Genomic DNA, 19641 nt, shown 5'->3' on the forward strand with positions numbered 1-19641 from the left:
CTCATACTATGTGCAGTGACAGCCTGTATACTGCTCCCTTCACTCATACTATGTGCATTGACAGGCTGTATACTGCTCCCGACACTCATACTATGTGCAGTGACAGCCTGTATACTGCTCCCCTCACTCATACTATGTGCAGTGACAGTCTATATACTGCTCCCTTCACGCATACTATGTGCAGTGACAGGCTGTATACTGCTCCCGTCACTCATACTATGTGCAGTGACAGCCTGTATACTGCTCCCCTCACTCATACTGTATGCAGTGACAGCCTATATACTTCTCCCCTCACTCATACTATGTGCAGTGACAGGCTGTATACTTCTCCCCTCACTCATACTATGTGCAGTGACAGGCTGTATACTTCTCCCCTCACTCATACTATGTGCAGTGACAGGCTGTATACTGCTCCCCTCACTCATACTATGTGCAGTGACAGCCTATATACTGCTCCCCTCACTCATACTATGTGCACTGACAGGACGTATACTTCTCCCCTCAGTCATTCTATGTGGAGTGACAGCCTGTATACTGCTCCCCTCACTCATACTATGTGCAGTGACAGCCTGTATACTGCTCCCCTCACTCATACTATGTGCAGTGACAGCCTATATACTGCTCCCCTCACTCATACTATGTGCACTGACAGGACGTATACTTCTCCCCTCAGTCATTCTATGTGGAGTGACAGCCTGTATACTGCTCCCCTCACTCATACTATGTGCAGTGACAGGACATATACTTCTCCCCTCACTCATACTATGTGCAGTGACAGGCTGTATACTGCTCCCCTCACTCATACTATGTGCAGTGACAGGCTGTATACTGCTCCCCTCACTCATACTATGTGCAGTGACAGGACGTATACTGCTCCCCTCACTCATACTATGTGCAGTGACAGCCTGTATACTGCTCCCCTCACTCATACTATGTGCACTGACAGGACGTATACTTCTCCCCTCAGTCATTCTATGTGGAGTGACAGCCTGTATACTGCTCCCCTCACTCATACTATGTGCAGTGACATGCTGTATACTGCTCCCCTCACTCATACTATGTGCAGTGACAGGACGTATACTTCTCCCCTCACTCATACTATGTGCAGTGGCTGTATACTGCTCCCCTCACTCATACTATGTGCAGTGACCGGCTGTATACTGCTCCCCTCACTCATACTATGTGCAGTGACAGCCTGTATACTGCTCCCCTCACTCATACTATGTGCAGTGACAGCCTGTATACTGCTCCCCTCACTCATACTATGTGCAGTGACAGCCTGTATACTGCTCCCTTCACTCATACTATGTGCAGTGGCTGTTTACTGCTCCCCTCACTCATACTATGTGCAGTGACAACCTGTATACTGCTCCCTTCACTCATACTATGTGCAGTGACAGCCTGTATACTGCTCCCTTCACTCATACTATGTGCAGTGACAGGCTGTATACTGCTCCCCTCACTCATACTATGTGCAGTGACAGCCTGTATACTGCTCCCTTCACTCATACTATGTGCAGTGGCTGTTTACTGCTCCCCTCACTCATACTATGTGCAGTGACAACCTGTATACTGCTCCCTTCACTCATACTATGTGCAGTGACAGGCTGTATACTGCTCCCCTCACTCATACTATGTGCAGTGACAGGCTGTATACTTCTCCCCTCACTCATACTGTGTGCAGTGACAGGCTGTATACTGCTCCCTTCACGCATACTATGTGCAGTGACAGGCTGTATACTTCTCCCCTCACTCATACTATGTGCAGTGACAGCCTATATACTTCTCCCCTCACTCATACTATGTGCAGTTGACATGCTGTATACTGCTCCCCTCACTCATACTATATACAGTGACAGGCTGTATACTGCTCCCCTCACTCATACTGTACGCAGTGACAGCCTATATACTTCTCCCTCACTCATACTATGTGCAGTGACAGGACGTAAACTGCTTACCACCTTTTCAAACTCCTACAATGTTCAGTGACAGGCTGTATGATTTCCCATCATTGTCATTCCTGCAACAGTCAATGGAAATGACCTCAACTAATGTGAATGGAAATCCTCTAATATAAATATTGATCTAATATAGCAGCAATGCTAAAGCACCACAACAGTCCAGGTTGTAAAGCTATCCATGCTTGGGTACAGGTGACTTTATTAGTGCTTTAGTCATTTTGATTTAACTATTTGTGCTCAACCATGTATATCTTTAAAATCTGGACTGTAAAGTTTAAATAAGTAGTAGTGGTAATAGTTTCTCATTAGAATTATTATCTTTTATTTCTCTTATGTCCTAGAGGATGCTGGGGTCCACATCAGTACCATGGGGTATAGACTGGTCCACTAGGAGCCATTGGCACTTTAAAAGTTTGAGAGTGTGGGCTGGCTCCTCCCTCTATGCCCCTCCTACCAGACTCAGTTTAGAAAATGTGCCCAGTGGAGCCGGTCACAGCTAAGGGAGCTCCATAGGAGTTTTTTGTATTTTTTTTTTATAGAGTTTAGGCACAGGGAGGCTGCTGGCAACAGCCCCCCTGCTTCGAGGGACTAAGGGGGGGAGGGGGGGGGGGGGGGGGGAGTAGTGTCCGCCCTGAGGGGTCTGAGCCACTATCTCCGCTGACAGGACACTGAGCTCCTGAGGGGATTGAACGTTCGCCGCCACAGGGGATCGCTCACCCCAGCAGCATGCCGCCACCCACTTACAGAGCCAGAAGATCAGTGGCGAGTTGGTCACCGGCCCCCCTGACAAGCGGGGAGCCAGTGTGAAGATGGCGGCAACAGGGTAGGGAGCGCAGTACTAACTGCGCTTCGGGGCTCAGCGGTACATGGTGCTGCGCTGTGAGGGGCGCCCTAAGCCAGCGCCTACACCCAACACTGTCCAACAAGCCTGTCAGGGTTCCCAGATCGCTGCCAGCACATTTCCTCATGCCAGTTTATACTTCAGCAGAGTGGGAAGCAGCTCCATGAAAGGGGGCGGAGATTTTCCTCAGAGCGGACCCAGCAGCGTTCAGCGCCATTTTCCTGCCTGCAGACACTGCAGGAAGAGCTGTCCCTCCAGTTCAACTCCAACTATCTTGTACGGTAGAAGGGGGGGGGGGGGGGGGACTGTATATTGTATTGTTTAACCTATTAAGGTGCACAGTAAGCGCTGGGTAGGGGTCTCCCTATATCCTAAAGCGCAGTATGTGGGTTGGCTCCAATCTTTGTGTGTCTCTTGCCATTCTTAGGGGGGAAACTCTGTCTGCCATTTCCCTGTGTGTGTGTGTGTGTGTGTGTGTGTAGTGTTCACTCTAGGAGTGAAAAGGGGCATGGCGCTGGACTCCGGGGGCGTGGCCACACAAATTAGGGGGTGTGGCCACGCCCACGGCATTTTAGGGGGCGGTGCGGCCCACAGACGCTACTATAGAGAGCGTCTGTGGCCGGCGACGTGACTGTTGGGGGCGTGCCCAGCACCTCCGTCGGTGCTGGGCTTCCCCCAGCTCTCCCAATGCGTGAATGGATGCCGCGCGTATGCGCACGGCATCTATACATGCCGGGAGGGCAGGAAGCGGGCGGCTGTTCTAGCAGGGCACCGCAAAAGGGGCAGGGCGGGTTTTGCCTGCTAAAAAAACGGGCAGGGCGCGGCGCCCTGCTAAAACAGCCTAGAGTGAACACTATGTGTGTGGAATGTTTGTTGTATCCAAACAGCCATGTCTAGGGACTATTATATCATATGCTGCAGAAGATAATTCTTCTCAGGAGGATTCCATTCCATGTAATCAGCATTGCACTGTTTTGGCGCAGGTCCCTGCAAGAGAGCCTGAGTGGTTAGCTTCTCTTTAGGGTATGATTTCTGAGATTTCTACTAGGGTTGCACATACTGAGACTACAACTCAGTTTTTACAGACCTCTTTGGCAGTTTGGCCCGGTTCTGTTCCCTTAGGGCCCCCTAACGTGCACTCTCAAAAACGTGCTCTTGCCCAGATCTTATGCAAGATGACACGGATACCGATTCTGACACGGCAGACAATGATGGGGATGTGCTGCGGGGGGCGGCATCTCTTGCAAAAGGGGTGCAGTTAATGATTGAGGCCATTAGATATGTGTTGAACATTGCTGACAAAACACCTGAGCAGGTTGAGGAGGCTTACTTCACAGATAATAAGAAAGCATCGCTAACCTTCCCTGCGTCTAAAGAATTAAACGCTATATTTGAAAAATCCTGGGAAAACCCGGAGAAAAAATTCCAGATCCCAAGAAAGGTACTGGTTGCTTTTCCCTTCCCTGAGGAAGATAGAAAGAAATGGGAAAACCCACCCATAGTTGACGCATGTGTTTCCAGACTGTCAAAGAAGGTGGTTTTACCTGTCCCGGGATCTACCGCGTTAAAAGAACCGGCAGATCGCAAGATTGACACTACGCTCAAATCCATTTACACGGCTTCAGGGGCAATACTGAGACCTACTATTTCCTGTGCATGGATTTCTAAAGCTATAGTAAAATGGTCAGGCGAGTTACTTGAGGACTTGGATACAATGGATAAAAGTGACGTTGAATTATTTTTACGTAACATACAGGATTCTGCAGGATTTATGGTGGAATCCATGAAAGACCTGGGTTTGATGGCTGCAGGGATATCTTCTATGTCTGCCTCTGCTCGCAGGGGACTCTGGCTGCGCCAATGGTCTGCCGATGTGGAATCCAGGAGAGGGGTAGAGAACCTACCCTACACAGGTCAGGCTCTGTTTGGGGGAGCGTTGGATGCGTGGATTTCCACGGCAACCGCGGGTAAGTCACCTTTTCTTCCCTCAGCTGCGCCTGCTACGAAGAAACCCTTTTCTTCAGCTACGTCACAGTCCTTTCGGACAGCTAAACCGAGAAAGAACAAGCCGTCTATCTCCTTCTTTAGAGGAGTCAGGCAAAATCCAAAAAACCTACTAATGCAGTTTCTCAGGACCAGAAGCCTGCTTCTGGTACATCAAAATCCTCAGCATGACGGTGGACCGCACGGCCTGGAGGAAGGACCGGTGGGGGCGAGGCTCAGACGGCCTGGACCCCTGGGTGCAGGATATTATGTCCCAGGGGTACAGGCTGGAGTTTCAAGATCTCCCGCCTCACCGATTCTTCAAATCAGGCTTACCAGCTTTGCTAGCAGACAGGGCTGTCCTACAGGAAGCCATCCAAAAATTGGAAGAGTCACAGGTCATTGTACCAGTTCCACCTCAGATGCAGAACAAGGGTTACTATCGAACCTTTTCATGGTACCGAAACCGGATGGTTCGTTCCGGCCAATTTTGAATTTGAAAATGTTGAACCCCTGTCTGCGGGAGTTCAAATTCAAAATGGAGTCTCTGAGGGCGGTGATCACCGGTCTGGAGGAGGGGGAGTTCCTGGTATCCCTGGCTATCAAGGATGCGTACCTCCACATTCCGGTTTGGCTGCCGCATCAAGCTTATCTCCGATTCGCACTGTTAGAATGTCACTATCAGTTCCAAGCACTGCCATTCGGCCTCTCCACGGCACTGAGGGTGTTCACCAAGGTGATGGCAGAGATGATGGTTCTCCGCAGCCGGGGAATGAACATAATTCCATACCTGAACGATCTGCTGATAAAGGCAGTGTCCAGGGAGAAGTTATTGCAGTCCATTGCTCTCACGACTCGACTGCTCCAGGATCACGGTTGGATCTTGAACCTTCCAAAGTCACATTTGAAACAGACAAGGAGATTGTCCTTCCTGTGGATGGTCTTGGACACGGAAGTGCAGAGGGTATTTCTCTAACGTCCTAAGTGGATGCTGGGGACTCCGTAAGGACCATGGGGAATAGCGGCTCCGCAGGAGACTGGGCACAAAAGAAAAGCTTTAGAACTACCTGGTGTGCACTGGCTCCTCCCCCTATGACCCTCCTCCAAGCCTCAGTTAAGATTTTGTGCCCGAACGAGAAGGGTGCACACTAGGTGGCTCTCCTGAGCTGCTTAGTGAAAAGTTTAGTTTTAGGTTTTTTATTTTCAGTGAGACCTGCTGGCAACAGGCTCACTGCATCAAGGGACTAAGGGGAGAAGAAGCGAACTCACCTGCGTGCAGAGTGGATTGGGCTTCTTAGGCTACTGGACATTAGCTCCAGAGGGACGATCACAGGCCCAGCCATGGATGGGTCCCAGAGCCACGCCGCCGGCCCCCTTACAAAGACAGAAGAGGTCCGGAAAATTGGCGGCAGAAGACGTCCTGTCTTCAACAAGGTAGCGCACAGCACTGCAGCTGTGCGCCATTGCTCTCAGCACACTTCACACTCCGGTCACTGAGGGTGCAGGGCGCTGGGGGGGGGGCGCCCTGAGACGCAATAAAAACACCTTGGATGGCAAAAAAAATGCATCACATATAGCTCCTGGGCTATATGGATGCATTTAACCCCTGCCAGAATACATAGAAAAACGGGAGATAAGGCCGCCGATAAGGGGGCGGAGCCTATCTCCTCAGCACACTGGCGCCATTTTCCCTCACAGCTCCGTTGGAGGGAAGCTCCCTGGCTCTCCCCTGCAGTCACTACACTACAGAAAGGGTTAAAAAAGAGAGGGGGGGCACTAATTACGCGCAGTATTAAATAAAACAGCAGCTATAAAGGGAAAAACACTTATATAAGGTTATCCCTGTATATATATATATATATATATAGCGCTCTGGTGTGTGCTGGCAAACTCTCCCTCTGTCTCCCCAAAGGGCTAGTGGGGTCCTGTCCTCTATCAGAGCATTCCCTGTGTGTGTGCTGTATGTCGGTACGTTTGTGTCGACATGTATGAGGAGAAAAAATGTGGAGACGGAGCAGATTGCCTGTAATAGTGATGTCACCCCCTAGGGGGTCGACACCTGAGTGGATGAACTGTTGGAAGGAATTACGTGACAGTGTCAACTCTGTATAAAAGACAGTGGTTGACATGAGACAGCCGGCTACTCAGCTTGTGCCTGTCCAGACGTCTCATAGGCCGTCAGGGGCTCTAAAGCGCCCGTTACCTCAGATGGCAGATATAGACGCCGACACGGATACTGACTCCAGTGTCGACGGTGAAGAGACAAATGTGACTTCCAGTAGGGCCACACGTTACATGATTGAGGCAATGAAAAATGTTTTACACATTTCTGATAATACGAGTACCACCAAAAAGGGGTATTATGTTCGGTGAGGAAAAACTACCTGTAGTTTTCCTGAATCTGAGAAATTAAATGAGGTGTGTGATGATGCGTGGGTTTCCCCCGATAACAACTGATAATTTCTAAAATGTTATTGGCATTATATCCTTTCCCGCCAGAGGTTAGGGTGCGTTGGGAAACACCCCCTAGGGTGGATAAAGCGCTCACACGCTTGTAAGGGCTCTACCCTCTCCTGAGATGGCCGCCCTTAAGGATCCTGCTGATAGAAAGCAGGAGGGTATCCTAAAATGTATTTACACACATACTGGTGTTATACTGCGACCAGCAATCGCCTCAGCCTGGATGTGCAGTGCTGGGTTGGCGTGGTCGGATTCCCTGACTGAAAATATTGATACCCTAGATAGGGACAGTATATTTTTGCCTATAGAGCATTTAAAAGATGCATTTCTATATATGCGTGATGCACAGCGGAATATTTGCCGACTGGCATCAAGTCTAAGTGCGTTGTCCATTTCTACCAGTAGAGGGTTATGGACACGACAGTGGTCAGGTGATGCGGATTTCAAACGGCATTTGGAAGTATTGCCTTATTAAGGGGAGGAGTTATTTGGGGTCGGTCTTGCAGACCTGGTGGCCACGGCAACAGCTGGGAAATCCACGTTTGTACCCCAGGTCGCCTCTCAACATGAGAAGACGCCGTATTATCAGGCGCAGTCTTTTCGTGGACAAGCGGGCAAAAGGTTCCTCATTTCTGCCCCGTGACAGAGGGAGAGGAAAAAAGGCTGCAGAAATCAGCCAGTTCCCAGGAACAGAAACCCTCTCCCGTCTCTGCCAAGCCCTCAGTATGACGCTGGGGCTTTACAAGCAGAATCAGGCACGGTGGGGGGCCCGTCTCAATGAATTTCAGCGCGCAGTGGGCTCACTTGCAAGTAGACCCCTGGATCCTTCAGGTGATATCTCAGGGGTACAAATTGGAATTCGAGACGTTTCCCCCTCGCCGTTTCCTAAAGTCGGCTTTACCGATGTCTCCTTCTGACAGGGAGACAGTTTTGGAAGCCATTCACAAGCTGTATTCCCAGCAGGTGATAATCAAGGTACCCCTCCTGCAACAGGGAACGGGGTATTATTCCACACTGTTGTGGTACCGAAGCCGGACGGCTCGGTGAGACCGATTCTAAATCTAAAATCTTTGAACACTTACATACAGAGGTTCAAATTCAAGATTGAGTCACTCAGAGCAGTGATTGCGAACCTGGAAGAAGGGGACTACATGATGTCTCGGGACATCAAGAATGCTTACCTTCATGTCCAAATTTACCCTTCTCACCAAGGGTACCTCAGGTTTATGGTACAGAACTGTCACTATCAGTTCAGACGCTGCCGTATGGATGGTCCACGGCACCCCGGGTCTTTACCAAGGTAATGGCCGAAATGATGATATTCCTTCGAAGGAAGGGAATTTTAGTTATCCCTTACTTGGACGATTCCCTGATAAGGGTAAGATCCAGGGAACAGTTGGAGGTCGGTGTAGCACTATCTCAGGTAGTGTTGCGGCAGCACGATTGGATTCTCAATATTCCAAAATCGCAGCTGGTTCCGACGACTCGTCTTCTGTTCCTAGGGATGATCCTGGACACAGTCCAGAAAAAGGTGTTTCTCCCGGAGGAGAAAGCCAGGGAGTTATCCGAGCTAGTCAGGAACCTCCTAAAACCGAGCCAAGTCTCAGTGCATCAATGCACAAGGGTTCTGGGTAAAATGGTGGCTTCCTACGAAGCAATCCCATTCGGCAGATTCCACGCAAGAACTTTCCAGTGGGACCTGCTGGACAAATGGTCCGGGTCGCATCTTCAGATGCATCAGCGGATAACCCTGTCACCAAGAACAAGGGTGTCCCTCCTGTGGTGGTTGCAGAGTGCTCATCTTCTAGAGGGCCGCAGATTCGGCATTCAGGACTGGGTCCTGGTGACCACGGATGCCAGCCTGCGAGGCTGGGGAGCAGTCACACAGGGAAGGAATTTCCAGGGCTTATGGTCAAGCCTGGAGACATCACTTCACATAAATATCCTGAAGCTAAGGGCCATTTACAATGCTCTAAGCTTAGCAAGACCTCTGCTTCAAGGTCAGCCGGTGTTGATCCAGTCGGACAACATCACGGCAGTCACCCACGTAAACAGACAGGGTGGCACAAGAAGCAGGAGGGCAATGGCAGAAGCTGCAAGGATTCTTCGCTGGGCGGAAAATCATGTGATAGCACTGTCAGCAATTCCGGGAGTGGACAACTGGGAAGCAGACTTCCTCAGCAGACACGACCTCCACCCGGGAGAGTGGGGACTTCACCCAGAAGTCTTCCACATGATTATAAACCGTTGGGAAAAACTCGACAGGTATTGCGCCAGGTCAAGGGACCCTCAGGCAATAGCTGTAGACGCTCTGGTAACACCGTGGGTGTACCAGTCAGTGTATGTGTTCCCTCATCTGCCTCTCATACCCAAGGTACTGAGATTGATAAGATGGAGAGGAGTAAGCACTATATTCGTGGCTCCGGATTGGCCAAGAAGGACTTGGTAACCGGAACTTCAAGAGATGCTCACGGAGGATCCGTGGCCTCTACCTCTAAGAAGGGACCTGCTCCAGCAAGGACCCTGTCTGTTCCAAGACTTACCGCGACTGCGTTTGACGGCATGGCGGTTGAACGCCGGATCCTGAAGGAAAAAAGGCATTCCGGATGAAGTCATCCCTATCCTGATCAAAGCCAGGAAGGATGTAACCGCAAAACATTATCACCGCATTTGGCGAAAATATGTTGCGTGGTGCGAGGCCAGTAAGGCCCGACGGAGGAAATTCAACTGGGTCGATTCCTACATTTCCTGCAAACAGGAGTGTCTATGGGCCTGAAATTGGGGTCCATTAAGGTTCAAATTTCGGCCCTGTCAATTTTCTTCCAAAAAGAACTAGCTTCAGTCTTTGAAGTTCAGACGTTGTAAAAGGGGTACTGCATATACAGCCTCCTTTTGTGCCTCCAGTGGCACCTTGGGATCTCAATGTAGTTTTTGGGTTCCAAAAAAAGTCACATTGGTTTGAACCACTTAAATCTGTGGAGTTAAAATATCTCACATGGAAAGTGGTCATGCTGTTGGCCCTGGCCTGGGCCAGGCGCGTGTCAGAATTGGCGGCTTTATCCTGTAAAAGCCCTTATCTGATTTTCCATTCGGACAGGGCGGAATTGAGGACTCGTCCTCAGTTTCTCCCTAAGGTGGTTTCAGCGTTTCACCTGAACCAACCTATTGTGGTGCCTGCGGCTACTAGGGACTTGGAGGACTCCAAGTTGCTAGACGTTGTCAGGGCCCTGAAAATATATATTTTCAGGACGGCTGGAGTCAGAAAATCTGACTCGCTGTTTATCCTGTATGCACCCAACAAGCTGGGTGCTCCTGCTTCTAAGCAGACTATTGCTCGTTGGATTTGTAGTACAATTCAGCTTGCACATTCTGTGGCAGGCCTGCCACAGCCAAAAATCTGTAAATGCCCACTCCACAAGGAAGATGGGCTCATCTTGGGCGGCTGCCCGAGTGGTCTCTGCTTTACAACTTTGCCGAGCAGCTACTTGGTCAGGAGCAAATACGTTTGTAAAATTCTACAAAATTGATACCCTGGCTGAGGAGGAACTGGAGTTCTCTCATTTGGTGCTGCAGAGTCATCCGCACTCTCCCGCCCGTTTGGGAGCTTTGGTATAATCCCCATGGTCCTTACGGAGTCCCCAGCATCCACTTAGGACGTTAGAGAAAATAAGAATTTACTTACCGATAATTCTATTTCTCGTAGTCCGTAGTGGATGCTGGGCGCCCATCCCAAGTGCGGATTGTCTGCAATACTGGTACATAGTTATTGTTACCAAAAAATCGGGTTATTGCTGTAGTGAGCCATCTTTTCTAGAGGCTCCTCTGTTATCATGCTGTTAACTGGGTTTAGATCACGAGTTGTACGGTGTGATTGGTGTGGCTGGTATGAGTCTTACCCGGGATTCAAAATCCTTCCTTATTGTGTACGCTCGTCCGGGCACAGTATCCTAACTGAGGCTTGGAGGAGGGTCATAGGGGGAGGAGCCAGTGCACACCAGGTAGTTCTAAAGCTTTTCTTTTGTGCCCAGTCTCCTGCGGAGCCGCTATTCCCCATGGTCCTTACAGAGTCCCCAGCATCCACTACGGACTACGAGAAATAGAATTATCGGTAAGTAAATTCTTATTTTCTGCCGGTGGAGAAAGCGTTGGTGATACAATCAATGGTCCGGGATGTCTTGAAGCATGCCTGGGTATCGGTTTAGTACAATGGTCTTCACCAGGCGGCACATCTATTACAAGATCGGGCCATACAAGTACAGTCAGACAATGTTACGACGGTGGCCTACATAAACCGACGGGGGAACAGAGTAGAGCTACAATGTCAGAGATGACAAAATTCCTCCTCTGGGAAGATCGGCACGCATTGGCGCTGTCCGCGATCTTCCTTCCAGGAGTGGACAACTGGGAAGCGGACTTCCTCAGCAGACACTATCTCCATCCAGAAGAATGGGGCCTCCATCCGGAGGTGTTCACGGACGTGACAAGTCGTTGGGGCATGCCTCAAATATACATGATGGCCTCACGTCTCAACAAGAAGCTTCGGAGGTACTGTTCCAGGTCAAGAGACCCACAAGCAGTGGCGGTGGATGCCCTGGTAACTCCGTGGGTGTTCAAGTCAGTGGATGTGTTCCCTCCACTTCCACTTATTCCAAGAATTCAAAAACTCATAAAGAGAACAAAGGTTCAGGCAATTCTCATTGCTCCAGACTGGCCAAGGCGAGCTTGGTACGCGGATCTTCTGGACTTACTGCTGGAAGATCCGAGGCCTCTTCCTCTTCGCGAGGACCTTCTGCAACAGAGGCCGTTTTGCTTATCAAGACATACCGCGGCTATGTTTGATGGCGTGGAGGTAGAACGCCAGATATTAGCTCTGAAGGGCATTCCGAACAAAGTCATGCCTACCCTCTTACAGGCTAGGAAAGGAGTAACGTCTAAACATTACCATCGCATTTGTAAAAAGTATGTTTCTTGGTGTGAATCCAAGAAGTTTCCTACGGTGGACTTTCAACTGGGACGGTTTCTCCTCTTCCTGCAAGCAGGTGTGGATATGGGCCTGAGGTTGGGATCCGTAAAGGTCCAGATTTCGGCCTTATCCATTTTCTTCCAGAAACAATTGGCTGTCCTCCCTGAGATTCAGACTTTTTTGAAAGGGGTTCTGCACATCCAGCCTCCCTTTTTGCCGCCCATGGCGCCCTGGGATCTTAACGTGGTGTTGCAGTTCCCCCAATCGGATTGGTTTGAGCCTCTGCAGGAGGAAGTTTCTCACGTGGAAGGCTGTCACTTTGTTGGCCTTATCTTCTGCTAGACGTGTGTCGGAGTTGGGGGCTTTGTCTTGCAAAAGTCCCTACTTCATCTTCCATGAAGATATAGCTGATCTCGGACACGTCAGCAGTTCCTTCCAAAGGTTGTGTCGGCTTTTCATATCAACCAACCTATTGTGGTGCCAGTTGCTACTGTCTCCTCAATTACTTCAAAGTCCTTGGATGTTGTAAGGGCTCTGAAAATCTATGTGAAGAGGACTGCTCGTCACAGGAAATTGGACTCTCTGTTTGACCTGTATGATCTCAAAAAAATTGGGTGTCCTGCTTCTAAGCAGACAATCTTTCGCTGGATCAGGTTCACTATCCAGCATGCTTATTCTACGGCAGGATTGCCGTGTCCAAGTTCTGTTAAGGCCCACTCTACTCGTAAGGTGGGTTTTTCCTGGGCGGCTGCCCGGGTTGTCTTGGCTTTACAACTTTGCCGAGCGGCTACTTGGTCTGGGTCGAACACGTTTGCGAAGTTCTACAAGTTTGATACTTTGGCCTCTGAGGACCTAAAGTTTGGTCAATCAGTTCTGCAGGAGCCGCCACGCTCTCCCTCCCGTTCTGGGAGCTTTGGTACATCCCCATGGTACTAATGTGGACCCCAGCATCCTCTAGGACGTAAGAGAAAATAGGATTTTAATTACTTACCGGTAAATCCTTTTCTCGTAGTCCGTAGAGGATGCAGGACGCTTGCCCAGTGCTTCGTTACCCTGCAGTGGTTATCTGGTTCAGTACGACTTTGTCCTTTAAGTACTGACTTGTTACTTGGTTAAATAATGTTGTTCAGCAGTTGCTGAGTTCGAGCTAGTTAGCTTGGTTTGCCTTGTATGTATGAGCTGGTGTGAATCTCGCCACTATCTGTGTATAATCCTTCTCTCGAAGATGTCTCCTCGGGCACAATTTCTAGACTGAGTCTGGTAGGAGGGGCATAGAGGGAGGAGCCAGCCCACACTCTCAAACTCTTAAAGTGCCAATGGCTCCTAGTGGACCCGTCTATACCCCACGGTACTAATGTGGACCCCAGCATCCTCTAGGACGTAAGAGAAATAGGCAATGAATACACCAAGGTATAATATGCGGGATCCGGTCTGAAGGTCGACAGTGTGGGATTTATATCTGGTTACTGTTATCATTCAGGGTGCTGGGGAAACCAATTGCTTTTTTTCTTGCTCAGAAATACCCCTTCCTTTCGAGCACCTGAATGATATCACTAAGCTAATTATGCATTTACCAATCTATATGGACCTGTCTATACCCCATGGTACTAATGTGGACACCAGCATCCTCTACAGACTACGAGAAAAGGATTTACCGGTAGGGTACACTGGGGTTCCACAGGGATAACATCGGGGTGTAGAGTTGGTTCTTGATCCGAGGCACCAACAGGCTAAAAGCTTTGACTGTTTACAGAATGCTTAGCGCCGTCTCCTCTATAACCCCGCCTCCGTGCACAGGAGCTCAGTTTGTAAGTTGGTGCCTGCAGTGCAGGCATACAACAGGGAGGGCTGCAATGAGCAGCCCTGAAAGGAGCTTTTATTAGAAGAAAGAAGACTTCAGAGCTACAGCATAGGCACCCTCACCTCCCAGCGGCGCTGTACATTCCCGCGCCCTGGTTGCCGGATGACTACAGCGGAGGGCTCCGGTTCCTGAATAGGGCACACATACACTGCTGCTGCACTCTGGGATTGCGTGGCCGCTGCAAAGAGGAGGTAAGAGGGTCCCGAGGCGGTATCCGCTGCAAACCGCGATCTGGCGCGGTCTCTGGGAGATGGACCACACACGCTTGCGTGGACACTGTGGATGTGCAGGGACTCCACTAGGCCACCAGGGCAAGGGCACAGGTCGGATTTAGGTAATAATCAGTTTTTCTAAGGCCCGCAGTACCCGGTGGTGAAGTATAGCAATGGGATAAGGCTCAGTCTACCTGTAGCCCCTCCCCCAGCCCCAGGGCGCCATTTACTGCTAATGTTCCCGCCCTGGAGCTGCATCTCTCGCTCTCCCTCACTCCCTGTCAGCGTTTGGGCGCTGGGCAATGGCTCCTTTGTAAAGCCGCCTGCATCATCAGCGGGGATCCGGTCTGAAGATCGACAGTGTCTAGGTCGACAATGTTTATGTCGACCACTATAGGTCGACAGTCACTAGGTCGACATGGATGGAAGGTCGACAGGGTTTCTAGGTCGACATGTGCTAGGTCGACAGGTCTAAATGTCGACATGAGTTTTTCACATTTTTTTGGGGGGGGGGATTTTTTCATACTTAACGATCCAAGTGGACTACGATTGGAACGGTAAAGTGTGCCAAGCGAAGCGGTAGCGGAGTGAAGGCACCATGCCCGAAGCATGGCGAGCCATGCGAGGGGACGCGGTGCACTAATTTGGGATCCCGGTCACTCTACGAAGAAAACGACACCAAAAAATAAAAATTTCCTCATGTCGACCTTTAGACCTGTCGACCTAGCACATGTCGACCTAGAAACCCTGTCGACCTTCCATCCATGTCGACCTAGTGACTGTCGACCTATAGTGGTCGACCTAAACATTGTCGACCTAGATACTGTCGATAAAACGAACCACACCCCATCAGCGCTGTGCATTTACAGGACACTTAAGTATTCTACATGTCTTTAGACAGTGTTAGTTAAGAACAAGTGCTTATTGTTAGGGATATTTAGTACTAGTATCCTGTGATATTCATCCAGTCTTTACTGTGCATTGATATATCTATATACCTAATTGGCTTAACTCGAGTAGTGTGTTTACTAAAGTATTGCTAGTCCAGTGCAGTTTTATGGTTATTTGTGATAATTTCTGCATTGTACAAGTGACTGTGTGTGTGCCAATAGCTGCTGTGTGATTTCCATTCCGTGTATCTCACATATACTGCTATCCCTATATTCTGTACCCTGAGGGGGGGCTAAGTGCATCAGGGTTTTCATATACAGGTTGAGTATCCCATATCCATATATTCCGAAATACGGAATATTCCGAAATACGGACTTTTTTGAGTGAGAGTGAAATAGTGAAACCTTTGTTTTTTGATGTCTCAATGTACACAAATTTTGTTTAATACACAAAGTTATTAAAAATATTGTATTAAATGACCTTCAGGCTGTGTGTATAAGGTGTATATGAAACAAAAATGAATTGTGTGAATGTAGACACACTTTGTTTAATGCACAAAGTTATAAAAAATATTGGCTAAAATGACCTTCAGGCTGTGTGTATAAGGTGTATACGTAACATAAATGCATTCTGTGTTTAGATTTAGGTCCCATCACCATGATATCTCACTATGGTATGCAATTATTCCAAAATACGGAAAAATCCCATATCCAAAGTACCTCTGGTCCCAAGCATTTTGGATAAGGGAGACTCAACCTGTAATATAGTGTTTATCACAGGATATACTCTCTTGGCATCTTCTCTGTGTATTACAGTCACCATATATCTCTTAACTCCTCCGTGTGTGCTCTGCCTGTAGTCACACTACCTGGTGGTATTTTTGTTGGGTACTTTCTGCTTATATTGTACTGTACCACCCTAAGGTAAAGCTTTCACATAATGGCAGCTCATCAGGGTGAGGGTTCTGTGGCTGACCCTGCGTCCTGCAGTGCTCATGCCATGGATGTCTCTGAGGGTTCAGGTGCTGGGGGCTTTATACCCCTCAGTCAGTCTACTACAACGGGGGCAACTACTGACCCACCGTGGGCTACGTTTTGTAATTTACTGACTACGCTGGTAACTAGATTTGCACCCCCTATGGGACCTCCTGTGCCATTACAGCCACATATTGTCCCTGCTGTTTATCCGCCACGGGCAGACACTCTGTTCTCTCAGTTACAGAAATTGAATCAGTCTTTAGCCAAGCAAAATCCTAACCCTCACCCCCCTTATGACCAAGGTGTCTCACGTCCTCACATGTTACTGATATTTCATCTGATGAAGATGGCGCATATATGGATACCTCAGACACTGATGCAGATGCTTCTGATGGGGAATCCCTGACCCAAGTGGATGTTCCTGACCTCTTAGAGCAGCGGTGGCCAACCCGCGGCTTTCAAGCCACATGCAGCACTTTCATCCTTCGCATGCGTCTCGATCCGCTACCGGCCACCGCTGCCCGACACACAGCAACTTCTAAGGCTTAGAAGTTGCTGTGTGTTAATTTAAGGTCTCTCCGGCGTGCGAGTAGAGGGGAGGAGAGCTCAGCGCGCGCCTCTCCTGCCCCTCTGACTCCTGTCCTGCGGCGTTGTCTATCTTCAATTCGGTGCCTGCCCATGAGCCAATCAGAGCTTGCGGTCCGGCAGCTAAGCTCCTGATTGGCTGCCGGACCGCAAGCTCTGATTGGCTCATGGGCCGGCGCTGAATTGAAGATAATTACCGCCGCCGGAGTCGGAGGAATAGGAGAGGCGCGCGCTGCGCTCTCCTCCCCTCACAGCAGCAGCACGTGTGGGGGGGGGGCACTGTGGGGACATGTGGATCTGCACTGGGGGCATAGCTGGCACTGTGGGGGCATGTGGATCTGCACTGGGGGCAATAGCTGGCACTGTGGGGGCATGTGGATCTGCACTGGGGGCATAGCTGGCACTGTGGGGGCATGTGGATCTGCACTGGGGGCATAGCTGGCACTGTGGGGGCATGTGGACCTGCACTGGGGGCATAGCTGGCACTGTAGGGGCATGTGGATCTGCACTGGGGGCATAGCTGGCACTGTGGGGGCATGTGGATCTGCACTGGGGGCATAGCTGGCACTGTAAGGACACGTGTAGCTGGCACTGGGGGCATATCTGGCACTGTAAGGACACGTGTATCTGCACTGGGGGCATATCTGGCACTGTAAGGAAATGTGTATCTGGCACTGGGGGCATAGCTGGCACTGTGTGGATATGTGTATCTTGCACTGGGGGCATAGCTGGCACTGTGTGGACATGTGTATCTGGCACTGGGGGCATAGCTGGCACTGTGTGGACATGTGTATCTGGCACTGGGGGCATAGCTGGCACTGTATGGACATGCATAGCTGGCACTGTGGAGACGTGTATCTGCACTGGGGGCATATCTGGCACTGTGGGGGCATGTGTATCTGCACTGGGGGCATATCTGGCACTGTGGGGGCATGTGTATCTGGCACTGGGGGCATGTGTATCTGGCACTGTGGGGGCATGTGTATCTGGCACTGTGTGGACATATATGCATCTGGCACTGTGGAGAGGGGTATATGTATCTGGCACTGTGGAGGCACCCATTTTTTGGCATTTTTATATGTATGTGGCACTGTACTGGGGCATTATATGTATGTGGCACTGTACAACATGACTAAAAACGGGGTTATGACACAAGGTCATACTCCTACAAATGTCATACCGAAAGGTGTGCGCACAAAAATGGGGTGTGGCTTTGTGAAAACTAGACCACGCCCCCATTTTTGTGCTCTTGCCCTTTACTACGGATCTTTTCTGGCTCTTTGCCTCTGAATGGTTGGCCACCCCTGTCTTAGAGGCTATTAGGCTGATTCTTCAAATTGATGACGAAGAACCACCGGCTCCCTCTAAGAAACCAGATAAGTTTAAGCGTCAGAATGTTACGGAGTTAGTTTTACCACATTCTGACCATTTAGTTGACATACGTCAGGAATCCTGGGAATATCCAGGAAAAAAATTATCTCGGTCTAAGAAGATGCTAGCTCGTTATCCCCTCGCTGCCGTTAAGCAAAAATTGGGAAGCCGCCGCCGGTGGACTAACAGGTCGCACGTCTGGTGGTATCGGCTGCTCTGCCTGTCACTACCGTCACCTCTCTGAAGGAACAGACGGTTAAGTGTGTGGAGGGTTGCTTGAAGTCCATTTACACACTGGCTGGAGCTGTGCATAGGCCTACTATTGTGGCCTCTTGGGCTGCTAAAGCTATAGAGGCCTGGGTTCAGGAAGTTGAAGTGGAACTACCATCTAATTTTCCTGATGATGTTAAACAGTGTTTCTCTAACGTCCTTGAGGATGCTGGAACTCCGTAAGGACCATGGGGAATAGACGGGCTCCGCAGGAGATAGGGCACTTTAAGAAACCTTTGGACTCTGGGTGTGCACTGGCTCCTCCCTCTATGCCCCTCCTCCAGACCTCAGTTTTACACTGTGCCCAGAGCAAGATGGGTGCACTGCAGAGAGCTCTCCAGAGTTCTCTGCCTAGAAGCATTTATGTTTGGATTTTTTTTTCTACCTTTTACTACTTTTTCACAGGGAGCACTGCTGGCAACAGGCTCCCTGCATCGAGGGACTGAGGAGAGAGGAGCAGACCTTCTTGTCAAAGATAGGCTCTGCTTCTTCGGCTACTGGACACCATTAGCTCCAGAGGAGGTGAACGCAGGTTCTTACTGGGCGTCCACCCCCGGAGCCGCGCCGCCGTTCTCCTCACAGAGCTAGAAGTACAGAAGACAGAAGTCGTCAGGCGGCAGAAGCCTTCAGCTTCACTGAGGTAACGCACAGCACTGCAGCTGTGCGTCATTGCTCCCATACACCTCACATACTCCGGTCACTGTAAGGGTGCAGGGCGCAGGGGGGGGCGCCCTGGGCAGCAATATAAACCTCTGCATGGCAAAAAGACTATATACATGTACAGGTGGGCTCTGTACATGTATATAAAAGAGCCCCCGCCATATTTTACGAAGTTTGAGAGGGACAGAAGCCCGCCGCCGAGGGGGCGGGGCTTCTCCCTCAGCACTCACCAGCGCCATTTTCTCTCCACAGCACTGCTGAGAGGAAGCTCCCCGGACTCTCCCCTGCTTACACACGGTGAAAGGGTGCTTAAAAGAGAGGGGGGGGGGCACATAATTGGCGGTTTACATATTATACAGCGCTGCTGGGGGAAAACATTTTGTGTTGGTCTCCAGGGTTATTGCGCTGGGGTGTGTGCTGGCATACTCTCTCCCTGTCTCTCCAAAGGGCCTTGACAGGGATACTGTCTTCAGGAAAGGGGTTCCGTGTGTGTGTGTGTGTGTGTGTGAAGTGTGTCGACATGTTTGACGAGGAAGGCTCGCTTAATGTGGAGGGGGAGTGCTTGAATGTCAGGTCGCCGTCGGCAACGCCGACACCAGAATGGGT

General features: G+C 50.0%; 1 protein-coding gene across 1 annotated transcript in view; it reads left to right on the forward strand.

The window, feature by feature from the left end:
* TARBP2 (TARBP2 subunit of RISC loading complex) overlaps positions 1-19641 on the forward strand; it is a 155931-nt gene that overhangs the window by 12775 nt on the left and 123515 nt on the right. The gene's annotated exons all lie outside the window — the stretch shown is intronic.

Source organism: Pseudophryne corroboree, chromosome 2 (assembly GCF_028390025.1).
Source record: "Pseudophryne corroboree isolate aPseCor3 chromosome 2, aPseCor3.hap2, whole genome shotgun sequence".
Lineage (NCBI taxonomy): Eukaryota > Metazoa > Chordata > Amphibia > Anura > Myobatrachidae > Pseudophryne > Pseudophryne corroboree.